A 14,880-nucleotide genomic window follows, 5' to 3' on the forward strand; every position below is an offset into this window, starting at 1 on the left:
CCTGGCCCACCTAAAGAAGCACCTGTCACTGGAGACCATCACCTTCAATAATCCCCTTAACCATGAAATCGCTCTGGTAAGAAACCTCAACACTGAGTTACCAACATACTACAGATACTGTTTCTGCTGATTATGGGGTGGCATGTAGCCTAGTGGTTAGAGCGTTGGACTAGTAACCAACCGAAAGGTTGCTGGATTGATTCCCCGAGCTGACAAGGTAAAAATCTATCGTTCTGCCCCTGAACAAGGCAGTTAACCCACTGTTCCTAGGCCTGTCATTGTAAGTACAAATTTGTTCTTAACTGACTTGCCTGGTTAAATAAATGAAACATAAAAATGATATAGTCAATGTATTGAAGCGCTTGTTTTATATAGATTTCTCTGGGTTACTCTGTACTTTCAACTAAGCAGAGTTTTAAGATCTAAAATGTGCTTTTAACAGCACTGCCAAGTGTGTGACTAACTGCTGAGAAAAGGGGCCGATTGGAATGAGAAGACTAAAGAGTCGTGAATACTGCAAAGTGTGTCAGTCAGTGACCCTTATCCCACAAGCAATTATCAGTCACTTTACACTTACCATTGTTGATATGACAGATATAACTGGGTGAATCTGAATGCACCGATAAGACTCTGAACTAAAGGTTCCTTTTGGTTCCATTGTGAAACCCATAGAAGTAGTATCACAACAACTTAAACTCGTTTGTGATGTGTTTTGTCAAAGCTTCCTTGCACCTGGCTTCTGAAAAATCCCACGACGACATAATCGAGGTGCTGGTGAAACACGAGGCAAGGGTAAGTTCAGGTGTTATCATGTTATCAATAGCATAAAGATCAAGCCAACTTGTGTGTTTGCTCTAGGATTCAAATCAAATAAAACAAAATGTTATTTGTCACATGCTTGGTAAACAACAGGCGTGGATAGACACACAATGAGTAACGATAACTTGGCCATATACCAGGGGTACCAGTACCGAGTCGATGTGCAAGGGTACGAGATAGATATGTACTTATACAAAGGAGGCTGGTGAGGGGAGGACGGCTCATAATAATGTCTGGAAAGGCGCAAATGGCATGGCATCAAACACATGGACACCATGTGTTTGGTGTATTTGATACCATTCCACTTGATCCACTCCAGCCATTACCACAGGCCCGTCCTCCCCAAATAAGATGCCACCAACCTCCTGTGACCTATACCTACACTGCTACCGCCTGGTATAGAGGTCCTGGATGGCAGGGAGCTCTGTGATGCACTGCACCATCCCCACTACCCTCTGTAGCGCCTTGCGGTCGGATGCCAAGCAGTTGTCATACCAAGCGGTGATGCAGCCAGTCAAAAGTGCAGCTGTAGAACTTTTTGAGGTTCTGAGGTTCCGTGCCAAATCTTTACAGCCTCCTGAGGGGATGAGGTGTTGTGGTGCCCTCTTCACGACTGTGTTGGTGTGTTTGGACCATGATAGATTGGACATGAAGCTCTCGACCCGCTCCACTACAGCCCCGTCGATGTGAATGGGGGCGTTCTCGGCCCTCCATTTTCTGTAGTCCACAATCAGCTCCTTTGTCTTGCTGATTTTGAGGGAAAGGTTGTTGTCCTGGCATCACACAGCTAGGTCCCTGACCTAGGCTGTGTCATCATTGTCGATGAGCAGGCCTACCACCATTGTGTCGTCTGCAAACTTAATGATGGTGTCGGAGTCGTGCGCGGCCACGCAGTCGTGGGTGAACAGCGAGTACAGGAGAAGACTAAGCACGCACCCCTGAGGGCCCCCATGTTGAGGGTCAGCATGGTGGATGTGTTGTTGCCTACACTCCCCACCTGAGGGCATCCCGTCAGGAAGTCTAGGATGCAGTTGAAGAGGAAGGTGTTCAGTCCCAGAGTCCGAGATGATGGTGTTGATGTGAGCCATGACCAGCCTTTCAAAGCAATTCAGATGTGAGTGCTATGGGGCGATAGTCATTTAGACAGGTTACCTTGCCGTTCTTGGGCACAGGGACTAAGGTGGTCTGTCTGAAACTTGTACACTCTTATAAAAAAGGCTCTCCTCCTAGGAGAATCCTTTTCGGTTCCATGTAGACCCCTTTCCACGGAGGTTTCTATATCGAACTGAAAAGGGGTTCTTCAAAGGGTTCTCCTGAGGTGACAGACGAAAAATATTTTGGGGTTCTAGATGGCCACTTTTTTTCCTAAGAGTGTAGGTACTACAGACTGGGTCAGGAGAGGTTGAAAATGTCAGTGTAGACGCTTGCCAGCTGGCAAGTGCACATGCTCTGAGTCCTGGTAATCCATCTGACCCCGCGGCCTTGTGAATGTTAACCTGTTTAAAGTTCTTATGTTAACCTGTTTAAAGAGCGTGATCATACAGTCATCCGGAACAGCTGGTGGTCTCACACATGGTTCAGTGTTACTTGCCTCGAAGCAAGTGTAACAGTACTCTCCTTGCACTGTGTTGTGAACAATCATAGATTACATTTTTTTTTACCTTTATTTAACTAGACAAGTCAGTTAAGAACAAATTCTTATTTTTAATGACGGCCTAGGAACAGTGGGTTAACTGCCTGTTCAGGGGCAGAACTACATATGTGTACCTTGTCAGCTCAGAGATTTGAACTTGAAACCTTTCGGTTACTAGTCCAACACTCTAACCACTCTGTGTGTATTGTGTCAGCTGGTTACAACAAATTGGAGATAGCAGAGTACCTGTTTCAGCATGGAGCTGAGGTCAACTCCCAGGACAAGGACAAGGGAGGGCTCATCCCTCTGCACAATGCTGCCCCAGACGGGGTAAATCCCAGCTACCCTCACCTACTGTACACTCACAGTACAATCACACTCTACAGTTGTCCGTTGAGTCTTCCTACTGACTGTACAGTATGATCTCGGAGACACAACAGTTAAAGGGATGCATAGAGACCTGATTGACTTGCCATGTTGTTTTCTGAAAGAGTCGGTGCCTCATGCTTGGCATACCAAACACTTACTAAGGTTCTTGTAAAGATACTTCTTTAAAGATGTAACCATGAATAGGTTTCAGAGATAACGCATCCCTCTGTGCTTTGTTGGAAAAAGGCGTCTTCTGCGGCCTCTAAAACATAAGGGCTTAGATGGTGGGCATGGCAGGGGACGTGGTAATGGGCAGTTTTAAAGCAAATGTTTTAAAGCAAATTTCCTGCAATTCTATGCATTTTGCCATGGATAGTGTGTTCCTTTGCTCAAACATAACAAAATCAATAGTGCTAAATTCATTGTTTTTGTAATTTTCTATTCTCCCTGATCGTCTAGCTTTTATTTTGGTTATTGTTAGTTCTCAAAGATTATATTATATTATAAGTTCAAGGTCCAAAAAAGTTACAGGTCCATTATCTTTTCTACATACTTTATATTTGATTTTAATCGTTTAAGTTTACACTGAAACGTTTTTCCCCCTCTAAAACATTATTTCATTACTGTTTGGACTAGGTGACCCAAGAAACACAGATGGATCTGCTGTTCAGTAATAAACCAGAGAGAATCACTAAATCCTTCATTATGGTTATTGGGCTGTCTGATCATAATCTGACACTTAAAGCCAGAAAGCTTTCCATGAACAGGTTTAACCTCTCCACTGTTAGAAAGCTTGATCAGCTCAGAATACCTAAGTGAATTCAATTATTTTGAAAACGCAATTAAGGTAATTAACTGGAATGATCTCTTGTCCTATACAGATGTGGAAGCTGATAGTCAGGTTTTTCTATCCACAATCCAGATTACAATAAATGGCGTCCTAAAGAAAATCAAATCCAAACCTGGCCAAAAGAATAATCTTCCTTGACTAAATGGAGCAATCTGGAAAGTGATGAAATAATGAGATCATGCTCTAAAAACAACCCTGAAGTTAAAGCATGACAGACGCAGGTTTACCATGTTGAGAAATAAATCAGACAGGCCAAAGCAAACTTTATCAACATAATTGGTGAAGCAAAGGAAGAATTCTAATTGATCTGGGAGAATCTAAAAAAGTTGACAGGGAAAGACCATATTAGCACAGCAAAAAGATTAGAAATCAATGTGAATGACAGTCTAACACAGGATGCAGTCGAAATAGCAAATGTCTTCAATTCTTACTTTGTTGACTCTGTCAAGGTACTGACACAGAACCCCTCCACTGGTGTCTTGGGCTCAGTGCTAGTGAATGACATTCAACCTAAGGGAGTGTCGTCGGAGTGTCTTTACTATCATTAAATTAAGACTTTTAGTTTTATTCAAAGATTCTTTGTAATTAGCATTTCGTGATTAACTAATCAGGCAAATGTAATTAACTAGGAAGTATATTCAGATTACAAATGTGTAATTTTCCTTATACAACTTTTCAGATATTTTAATATCTGATCAATTAGTCTTCTTAATTAATTAATTATTTATTTTACCTCACGTTAGTCTCATTCCAAACGTCGTAAATTGTTGGTTATCTGCACGAACCCAGTCTTCACAATGAGTCATCCTGTAACGGCAAATATCCTCTTCGTCTGAAGAGGAGTTAGGATCGGACCAAGATGCAGTGTCCATAATGTTTTAATAAAGACAAATGAACACTCGAACAAAAACAATAAACGATAACGTGAAATCTACAAAAACCAAAACAGTAGCGTGTGGCGACAAACACTCACACGGAAACAAACACCCACAAACCAACAGTGAAACCCAGGCTACCTAAGTATGATTCTCAATCAGAGACAACTAATGACACCTGTCTCTGATTGAGAACCATACTAGGCCGAAACAGGAACCAAACATAGAAAAACAAACAAAGACTGCCCACCCCAACTCACGCCCTGACCATACTAAATAAAGACAAAACAAAGGAAATAAAGGTGTGGACCTCGGCCGCAAAACCTGAACCTATAGGGGAGGGTCTTGGTGGGCGTCTATCCGCGTTGGCGGTTCTGGCGCGGGACGTGGACCCCACTTCCTCACAGTTTTTGTCCGCCTCCTCAACCGCCCCCGTGGCCTCTTATGAGCGGCGACCCTCGCCGCCGACCTCCAACTGGGGACCCTAGCCATGGGTCCCAAATGGACGGGAGATTCCGGCAGCACCGGACGGACGGGAGACTCCGGCAGCTCCGGTGTGAAGGGCGATTCTGGCATCGCCTGGCTGACTGACGGCTCTGGCAGCACCTGGCTGACTGGCGGCTCCTGGCTGACTGGCGGCTCTGGCGGCTCCTGGCTGGCTGGCTGACGGCTCTGGCGGCTCCTGGGTGGCTAACGGCTCTGGCGGCTCCTGGCGGCTCCTGGCTGACTGGCGGCTCTGGAGGCTCCTGGCTGACTGGCGGCTCCTGGCTGACTGGCGGCTCTAGCGGCTCCTGGCTGACTGGTGGCTCTGGCGGCTCCTGGCTGACTGGTGGCTCTGGGGGCTCAGGACAGACTGGCGGCTCTGGTGGCTCAGGACAGACGGGAGACTCTGGCGGCTCAGGACAGACTGGCGGCTCTGGTGGCTCAGGACAGACGGGAGACTCTGGCGGCTCAGGACAGACGGAAGACTCTGGCGGCTCAGGACATACGGGAGACTCTGGCAGCGCTGGAGAGACGGGAGACTCTGGCAGCGCTGGAGAGGAGGAAGGCTCTGTAGGCAGAAGACGGAGAGACAGCCTGGTGCGGGGGGCTGCCACCGGAGGGCTGGTGCGTGGAGGTGGCACTGGGTAGACCGGACCGTGCAGGCGCACTGGAGCTCTTGAGCACCGAGCCTGCCCAACCTTACCTGGTTGAATGCTCCCGGTAGCCAGGCCAGTGCGGCGAGTTGGAATAGCCCGCACTGGGCTGTGCTGGCGAACCGGGGACACCATCCATAAGGCTGGTGCCATGTACGCCGGCCCAAGGAGACGCACTGGAGACCAGATGTGTAGAGCCGGCTTCATGGCACCTGGCTCGATGCCCACTCTAGCCCGGCCGATACGAGGAGCTGGAATGTACCGCACCGGGCTATGCACACGCACTGGGGAAACTGTGCGCTCCACCGCATAACACGGTGCCTGCCCGAAATATATATGTGCCTCAAATTCCTTGGTGTCCACATCAACAACAAACTAGAATGGTCCAAACACACCAAGACAGTCGTGAAGAGGGCACGACAAAGCCTATTTCCCCTCGGGAAACTAAAAAGATTTGGCATGGGTCCTGAAATCCTCAAAAGGTTCTACAGCTGCAACATCGAGAGCATCCTGACCGGTTGCATCACTGCCTGGTACGGCAATTTTTTGGCCTCCAGCTGCAAGGCACTACAGAGGGTAGTGCGTACGGCCCAGGACATCACTGGGGCAAAGCTGCCTGCCATCCAGGACCTCTACACCAGGCGGTGTCAGAGGAAGGCCCTAAAAATTGTCAAAGACCCCAGCCACCCCAGTCATAGACTGTTCTCTCTACTACCGCATGGCAAGCGGTACCGGAGTGCCAAGTCTAGGACAAAAAGGCTTCTCAACAGTTTTTACCCCCAAGCCATAAGACTCCTGAACAGGTAACCAACAAGTAACCAAATTCCCTGTACTATTTGCATTGTGTGACCCCCCCCCCAAACCCTCTTTTACGCCGTTGCTACTCTCTATTTATCTTATATGCACGGTCACTTTAACTATACATTCATGTACATACTACCTCAATTGGCCCGACCAACCTGTGCTCCCGCACATTGGCTAACCGGGCTATCTGCATTGTGTCCCACCACCCGCCAAACCCCTCTTTTTACGCTACCGCTACTCTCTGTTCATCATATATGCATAGTCACTTTAACCATACCCACATGTACATACTGCCTCAATAAGCCTGACTAACCAGTGTCTGTATATAGCCTTGCTATTCTTTTTTCAAATGTCTTTTTACTGTTGCTTTATTTCTTTACAAACCCACACACACACACACAAACACACACACACACACACACACACACACACACCTTTTTTCACACTATTGGTTAGAGCCTGTAAGTAAGAATTTCACTGTAAGGTCTACCTACACCTGTCATATTCGGCGCACGTGACAAACTTTGATTTGATTTGATGTGCTCACTGCTCATTGTTTGTCTGTATTGTTATTGTAATCGTTTTTAATTACCTGCCCAGGGACTGCGGCTGAAGATTAGTCGATTCATGTGCACTGTCCGTGTAAAAATCAACTCAAAACCCTAATTTCAATGGCAGAAAAATCCCTGTCTCCTTTTAAAAAGAATGTAATTGTGAATTGGTTTCAGTGATGAGGCGAGGGGTGAAGTATGTGTATTGGCCAAATGATTAGCACTCATGTCTCTCTCAAACACAAAAGACTGTCGGACACAAAAGGTTACTAGATTGCTTTGATCAGTGTGGGTCCTCTCCAAAGACCCTTGAGAAATGAGCTCATCACACCGCTGTCCTCCCCCGCTGCCTGGTGCCCGCTCTAACTCTGTCAAATAAAGGGGTTTCGTCTGGACAATGTCATGCATTACATTCAGTTCACTGTGGTAGAGAGTGCAAAGTAGGATTGCAATACAGATAAGTGCTGCACTCGGAGAAAGCAAGGCAGTTGAGAGAGTTCTATGAACGAATGTCACAGTTACCCTTTCTGTCCCAAGAGATGTTTTCCCTCTTTTTCTTTGCTTTGTTTCCTCAGCCTGTTGGTTGGGTTTCGATCTCAAACCAGAGAGAAAAACAGAAAGAGTGAATTGACTTGTAGAGGCCCAGTACAAGACCAACTGTATATCCCAGTCCGAGATACAAGTTGACATAAAGAACAAGAGGAAGAAAGAGTCCAATGTCCAATGTGTTCACATTTGTAGCACATAGATGTGTCTGCTTTGCTCATCAAGTACGACGTATGCGTGAATGCCACAGATAAGTAGGCGCTCACCCCACTGCACGAGGTGGCACAGAAAGGGACAAACTCAACTATGTGCCCTGCTATTGGCTCATGGGGCCGACCCCGCCCTCCACAACCAGGAAGGCTAGTCACTACTCGACCTCGTCAAGATAACCATCCTCACACGCTTGCTATTCTGAACTCGCACTGATTTAAAAAAAATATATACCTTGCCGTTGAAATTTACAAAGAATAGTCCTCTATCCATAGTTTGGGGAATTTTCTATGCTCCCTTAACGGTCTAGCTTTCATTTCGGTGATTATTAGCGAGCTGGAAACAGTGAAGAAACTATATGTATGTAGATCTATTATAATTTCTACAGTTTCAATTTGGCTTTAGTCATTTTAAAGGTTATTGAGTGTGTTTCTTCCCCCGCTTCGCGGACAAGATCAGTCCTGCAGGCTGTATGTTTGACACTCCTGGGTTACGTTGTCTGTCACCCTCACAGATAGCCACCACACTCACCTGCAATATGGATGCAGATATACAAAAATGAATACTATATACTATATGAATTAAACAAAAGTTATTCAAAGTATACATTTCTAAAGTTACAATAGATTGCAATAGATGTTCTGTTAATTACCAAAATTACTAAAGAATCCGATAACTTTGTTAATAAATTAAAGGTAGCTTTGCAACCCTAATCATGCCCTCTTTCTGAAAAGACGAGAGGACCTGTCTCTGTGCCTGGCAAATAAATTCCTGGAATGTGCTCTCAATTTCATCACACATTGATAAATTACTTGAATGGACTGTATGCATACTCATGGGTCGTTGACGTGTTGGCATCAATCGCTAATGCAGTCTATTCGTGTTCCTCTGTACGGTTGTACTGTGATTGTCTTCATTATTTTGTGTCATTCTCAATTTCTCCTCTTGGCTTGGTCGATAAGTGACAAATACAATTTTTTTTGCTTCATTTCTCTTTTCTTTTTTTCAACTTTCATATTTGCTATTTTATTGCGATCCCCATTAACTTTTGTAAAAGCAGCAGCTACTCTTCCTGGAGTCAACTTTCTCCAGGCAGACGATGTTTGTGCCTTGTTGACATCGGCTAGGCCACCTTCAGCCCTGCCCGGTTACTATAAACCCAACGTCATCATTATGACGGCCCCTGTTGGTCCCCCCCAGCCTCTCAACCAGCTCGACGACCCTGTCCACCCCGGCCTCCAGCAGCAGTCTGGACAACCAGGCCAACAACATGCACTGCCTTCCCTGAGCTATCTGCTCTCTTAGGACCATCTGTTTAGTATTGAATGTAACCCTCATGGTTTTTGATTTTTACTTGATCTTCATGTATGAAAAGACAACGTGTTTCGTTGAGTGGATTGAAGTTCACATCATTAATTAAATTCTGTTCTACTCAATATATATGTATATAAGTTCACATTCATGTAATGTAGGTTTGAACCTGTACCTCACGTTGAAAACGGCAACATCGGACGACAAGGTGTTTCGGTGGAGGAGGAGGTAAGACCAACAAGATGAATCACTCCCAAAACCTTGTATCTTATTGATCATATCTTGTTGTAAATTAGTCAAAGTTGGCACGACGTTGAGTCCTGTTCTGTTTTTGTGAACAGTTGTATGATCAGAGAACACAGAGATGGAGGACATGCCGGAGGGGTTTTCACCATATACAACATTCTTACGGTACAGTTGGCTGGTTTCATCCACATTAGGAAGGCCAGCTCTGCCTTTATTCTTTCAGCTTTAAACCAATTCCGACCAGTTAATGGAAGTCGATTCTCAACCGTACTTTCGATTCAATTCAAGTTATTACAACATTATTGACCACCATTGGAATGCATTCTCTTTTAGAGAGTAGATTCTTGTTCATTCACCATTTCCCCCTCTTGAACTGCAGATCCAGAAAGGTCAACCATCGAAGGAGAATCTCTTTCATTCCAATGAACGGATGGTGTTCCACGGTGAGAGAATAACACAGCCAATAGCACAGCCCACGTTCCACTGAGCACCCATCAACCCATGACACTTCAAAAGCCCCCTCAGGTCATATGGTGTTCTTGTGTTCAAGGTTGATCTTTTCTCTTGTGCATCCCCTTTTATTTTGTGTTTTGAACACTCAGAAATCCAATTTACAGTAGTGCTCATTCCAGCATTCATTGGATGACTCATCCACTCTTGGCCAAACAGGTTTACCGTTTGTAAAAGCCATCATCCACAAGGGTTTCGATGAGAGGCACACTTACATAGGAGGGCATGTTTGGAGCAGGCAATCTACCTTACGGAGAACTCGTCGAAGAGTGAACCAGTACGTCTACGGAATAGGAGAAGGCACAGGCTGCCCTCTGCACAAAGACGGGTCCTGCTACGTGTGCCGAAGGTAAACCAGCCGTCCAGTCCTTTTGATATTTCTCTACTACAGTGAACAATATCCCAGCTTAGGTCATAGTCACCACAGTTCAACTAAATCAAGCCGTGGCTTGTCAACATAATAAACCAATGAGACTTTCATTAAGAAAGAATTTCTCAAATGTATCAAGTGGATAGGATGGCGGTTCATTCCTGGTGTCACATGAAGTCTGATTGTCTGTGATGGGTTCTATGGCTTCTATATGTCTCATGGCATAAAGTTGGCCCACTCCCCTCCAGGACACCACTCTGTCACGGGGAGGCCCAGTGTCAACGGACTGGCACTGTCAGAGTATGTCATCTACAGAGGAGAGCAGGTACAGTAACTAGTGGCTTTGGCAACTGATTTAGTGTGCTACCTTCATTTTGACACTTTGAGTCAACTACTGAAGTTGCAAGTGTCACTGGATTATCATTTTTTGTCATCAGACTTACATTAGAGTTGTAATACTTCTCCTCTTAGACCTAATGTGTTAGTTGGATGGAAAAACCTGACACCCTCAGCACACAGGGGGACAAACACATGCCTGGAGGTGACAGCATTCCCTCCCCCATATGCCCCCGAAAGCACAACTATGACAACATAACAACATAACCAACAAAAACAGGTCACAACTCCTGCAGCTCTGTTGCACGCTGGGTGAGTATCTAATCAATGGTAGGCTTCAAGGGAACACCTATGGTAGGTACACCTATAGTTCATCTCTTGGCAGTAGTACTGTAGACTACTTTATCACTGACCTCAACCCAGAGTCTCTCAGAGCGTTCACAGTCAGCCCAGGACACCCCTATCAGATTGTAGCAAAATCACAGTCTATTTGAACAGAGCAATACTCAGTCATGAGGCATCACAGCCAAAGGAACTGAGTAAATTTAAGAAATGCTATAGATGGAAGGAATGTAGTGTGGAAACCTACCAAAAACAATTAGGCAACAACATTCAATCCCTTTTAGACAACTTCCTGGACAAAACGTTCCACTGTAACAGTGAAGGTGTAAACTTGGCAGCAGAAAAACGAAACTGTATTTCCCCTCTCAGCTTCGCTATCAAATCAAAAAAGTTCAAACAGAAAACTGAAATTAACAACAATGACAAATGGTTTGATGAAGAATGCAAAAACATAAGAAAGAAATTGAGAAACCTGTCCAAACAAAAACATAGAGACCAAGAAAACCTGAATCTACGCCTTCACTATAGTGAATCACTAAAACAATACAGAAATACACTACGGAAAAATAAGGAACAGCACGTCAGAAATCAGCTCAATGTAATTGAACAATCCACAGACTCTAACCACTTCTGGGGAAATGGCAAAACACTAAACAAACAACAACACAAAGAATTATCTATCCAAAATGGAGACGTATGGGTAAACCACTTCTCCAATCTTTTTGCCTCTATATCAAAGAACAAACATCAAAAACATATACAGTTGAAGTCGGAAGTTTACATAAACTAGTTCTAATGACTCCAACCTAAGTGTTTCAAACACTCCACAAATTTCTTGTTAACAAACTGTAGTTTTGACAAGTCGGTTAGAACATCTACTTTGTGCATGAAACAAGTAATTTTTCCAACAATTGTTTACAGACAGATTATTTCACTTATAATTCACTGTATCACAATTCCAGTGGGTCATATGTTTGCATACACTAAGGTGACTGTTACCTTAAACAGTTTGGAAAATTCCAGAAAATAATGTCATGGCTTTAGAATCTTCTGATAGGCTAATTGGAGGTGTACCTGTGGATGTACCTGTGGATGTATTTCAAGGTCTACCTTCAAACTCAGTGCCTCTTTGCGTGACATAATGGGGGGGAAAAAAATCAGCTAAGACCTCAGAAAGAAATTGTAGACCTCCACAGGTCTGGTTCATCCTTTGGAGCAATTTCCACACGCTTGAAGGTACCACGTTCATCTGTACAAACAATAGTACGCAAGTATAAACCCAATGGGCCCAACCAGTCCTCATACCGCTCAGGAAGGAGAAGCATTCTGTCTCCTAGAAATGTACGTACTTTGGTGAGAAAAATGCAAATCAATCCCAGGACAACAGCAAAGGACCATGTGAAGATGCTGGAGGAAACAGGTACAAAAGTATCTATATCCACAGTAAAACGAGTCCTATACTGACATAACCTGAAAGGAGGAAGCCACTGCTCCAAAACCGCCATAAAAAAGCCAGACTATGGTTTGCAACTGCACACGGGGACAAAGATCGTACTTTTTGGAGAAATGTCCTCTGGTCTGATGAAAAAGAAATGGAACTCTTTGGCCATAGTGACCATCGTTTTGTTTGGAGGAAAAAGGGGGAAGCTTGCAAGCCGAAGAACACCATCCCAACCTTGAAGCATGGGGGTGGCAGCATCATGTTGTGGGGGTGATTTGCTGCAGGAGGAAGTGGTGCACTTCACAAAATAGATGGCATCATGAGGCAGGAAAATTATGTGGATATATTGAAGCAACATCTCAAGACATCAGTCAGGAAGTTAAAGCTTGGTCACAAATGGGTCTTCCAAATGGACAATGACCCCAAGCATACTTCCAAAGTTGTGGCAAATGGCTTAAGGACAACAAAGTCAAGGTATTGGAGTGGCCATCACAAAGCCCTGACCTCAATCCCATAGATAATTTTATGTGGGCAGAACTGAAAAAGCATGTGCGAGCAAGGAGGCCCACAAACCTGACTCAGTTACACCAGCTCTGTCAGGAGGAATGGGCCACAATTCACCCAATTTATTGTGGGAAGCTTGTGGAAGGCTACCCAAATGTTCGACCTAAATTGAACAATTTAAAGGCAATGCTACCAAATACTAATTGAGTGCATGTAAACTTCTGACCCACTGGGAATGTGATGAAAGAAATAAAAGCTGACAAAAATCATTCTCTCTACTATTATTCTGACATTTCACATTCTTAAAATAAAGTGGTGATCCTAACTGACCTAAGACTGGGAATTTTTACTAGGATTAAATGTCAGGAATTGTGAAAAACTGAGTTTAAATGTATTTGGCTAAGGTGTATGTAAACTTCTGACTGTACATGTTCAAATACAACTCTTAAGCTATTAAAGACTACCAGAACCCGCCGGATTATCCAATTACCTTGAATGAACTATAGAACAAAATATAAACCCTCCAACCCAAAAATGCCCATGGTGTTGATGGTATCCTCAATGAAATGATAAAATCTACAGTCAACAAATTCCAATTGCAAAGGATCGGACCCTTTTTTTCAATTTTCACCTAAAATGACATACCCAAATCTACCTGCCTGTAGCTCAGGCCCTGAAGCAAGGATATGCATATTCTTGGTACCATTTGAAAGGTTTGTGGAAATGTGAAAGGAATGTAGGAGATTATAACACCTTAGATCTGGTAAAAGATAATACAAAGAAAAAAAACTTTTTTTGACCATCTTTGAAACGCAAGAGAAAGGCTATAATGTATTATTCCAGTCCAGGTGCAATTTAGATTTGTTTCACTAGATGGCAGCAGTGTATGTGTAACTTTTTAGACAGATCCAATGAACCATTGTATTTCTGTTCAAAATTTTGTATCATGACTGCCCAAATGTGCACTCTCCTCAAACAATAGCATGGTATTCTTTCACTGTAATAGCTACTGTAAATTAGACAGTGCTGTTAGAATAACAAGAATTTTAGCTTTCTGACAATATCAGATATGTCTATATCCTGGGAAATGTTCTTGTTACTTACAACCTCATGCTAATCGCATTAGCCTACGTTAGCTCAACCATCCCGCAAGGGACCCCCAATCCTAAAAAAGTTTTTACATAAATCTTAGCTCTGCCATCTTCCCCAGTATTTGGAACCAAGGACTGATCACCCCAATCCACAAAAGTGGAGACAAATTTGACCCCAATAACTACCGTGGGATATGTGTCAACAGCAACCTTGGGAAAAATCCTCTGCATTATCATTAACAGCAGACTTGTACATTTACACAGTGAAAACAATGTTCTGAGCAAATGTCAACTTGGCTTTTTACCAAATTATCGTACGACAGACCACATATTCACCGTGCACACCCCAATTGACAAACAATCCAAAACAAAGGCTTAAACCCCACCCTCTTCAACATATATCAAATCAAAGTGTATTTGTCACATGCGCCAAATACAACAGGTGTAGAGTAGACCTTACAGTGAAATGCTTACTTACAGGCTCTAGCCAATATTGCAAGAAAGGTGTTTGGTGAACAATAGGTAAGCAAAGAAATAAAAACAACAGTAAAAAGACAGTGAAAAATAACAGTAGTGTGGCTATATACGAGGCTATAAACAGTAGCAAGGCTATAAAAGTAGCAAGGCTACATACAGACACCGGTTAGTCAGGCTGATTGAGGTAGTATGTTCATGTAGATATGGTTAAAGTGACTATGCTATATGATGAACAGAGAGTAGCAGTAGCGTAAAAACAAAATCAAATCAAATCAAATTTTATTTGTCACATACACATGGTTAGCAGATGTTAATGCGAGTGTAGCGAAATGCTGCTTGTGCTTCTAGTTCCGACAATGCAGTAATAACCAACAAGTTATCTAGCTAACAATTCCAAAACTACTACCTTATGGACACAAGTGTAAGGGGATAAAGAATATGTACATAAAGATATATGAA

General features: G+C 43.7%; 1 pseudogene; it reads left to right on the top strand.

Annotated features, from left to right (window-relative positions):
- The first annotated feature begins 1,905 nt into the window (after positions 1-1,905).
- LOC139367847 (poly [ADP-ribose] polymerase tankyrase-2-like) overlaps positions 1,906-14,880 on the top strand; it is a 28,751-nt pseudogene continuing 15,776 nt past the window's right edge.

The sequence above is a fragment of the Oncorhynchus clarkii genome, chromosome 16 (genome assembly GCF_045791955.1).
Source record: "Oncorhynchus clarkii lewisi isolate Uvic-CL-2024 chromosome 16, UVic_Ocla_1.0, whole genome shotgun sequence".
Taxonomy (NCBI): Eukaryota; Metazoa; Chordata; class Actinopteri; order Salmoniformes; family Salmonidae; genus Oncorhynchus; species Oncorhynchus clarkii.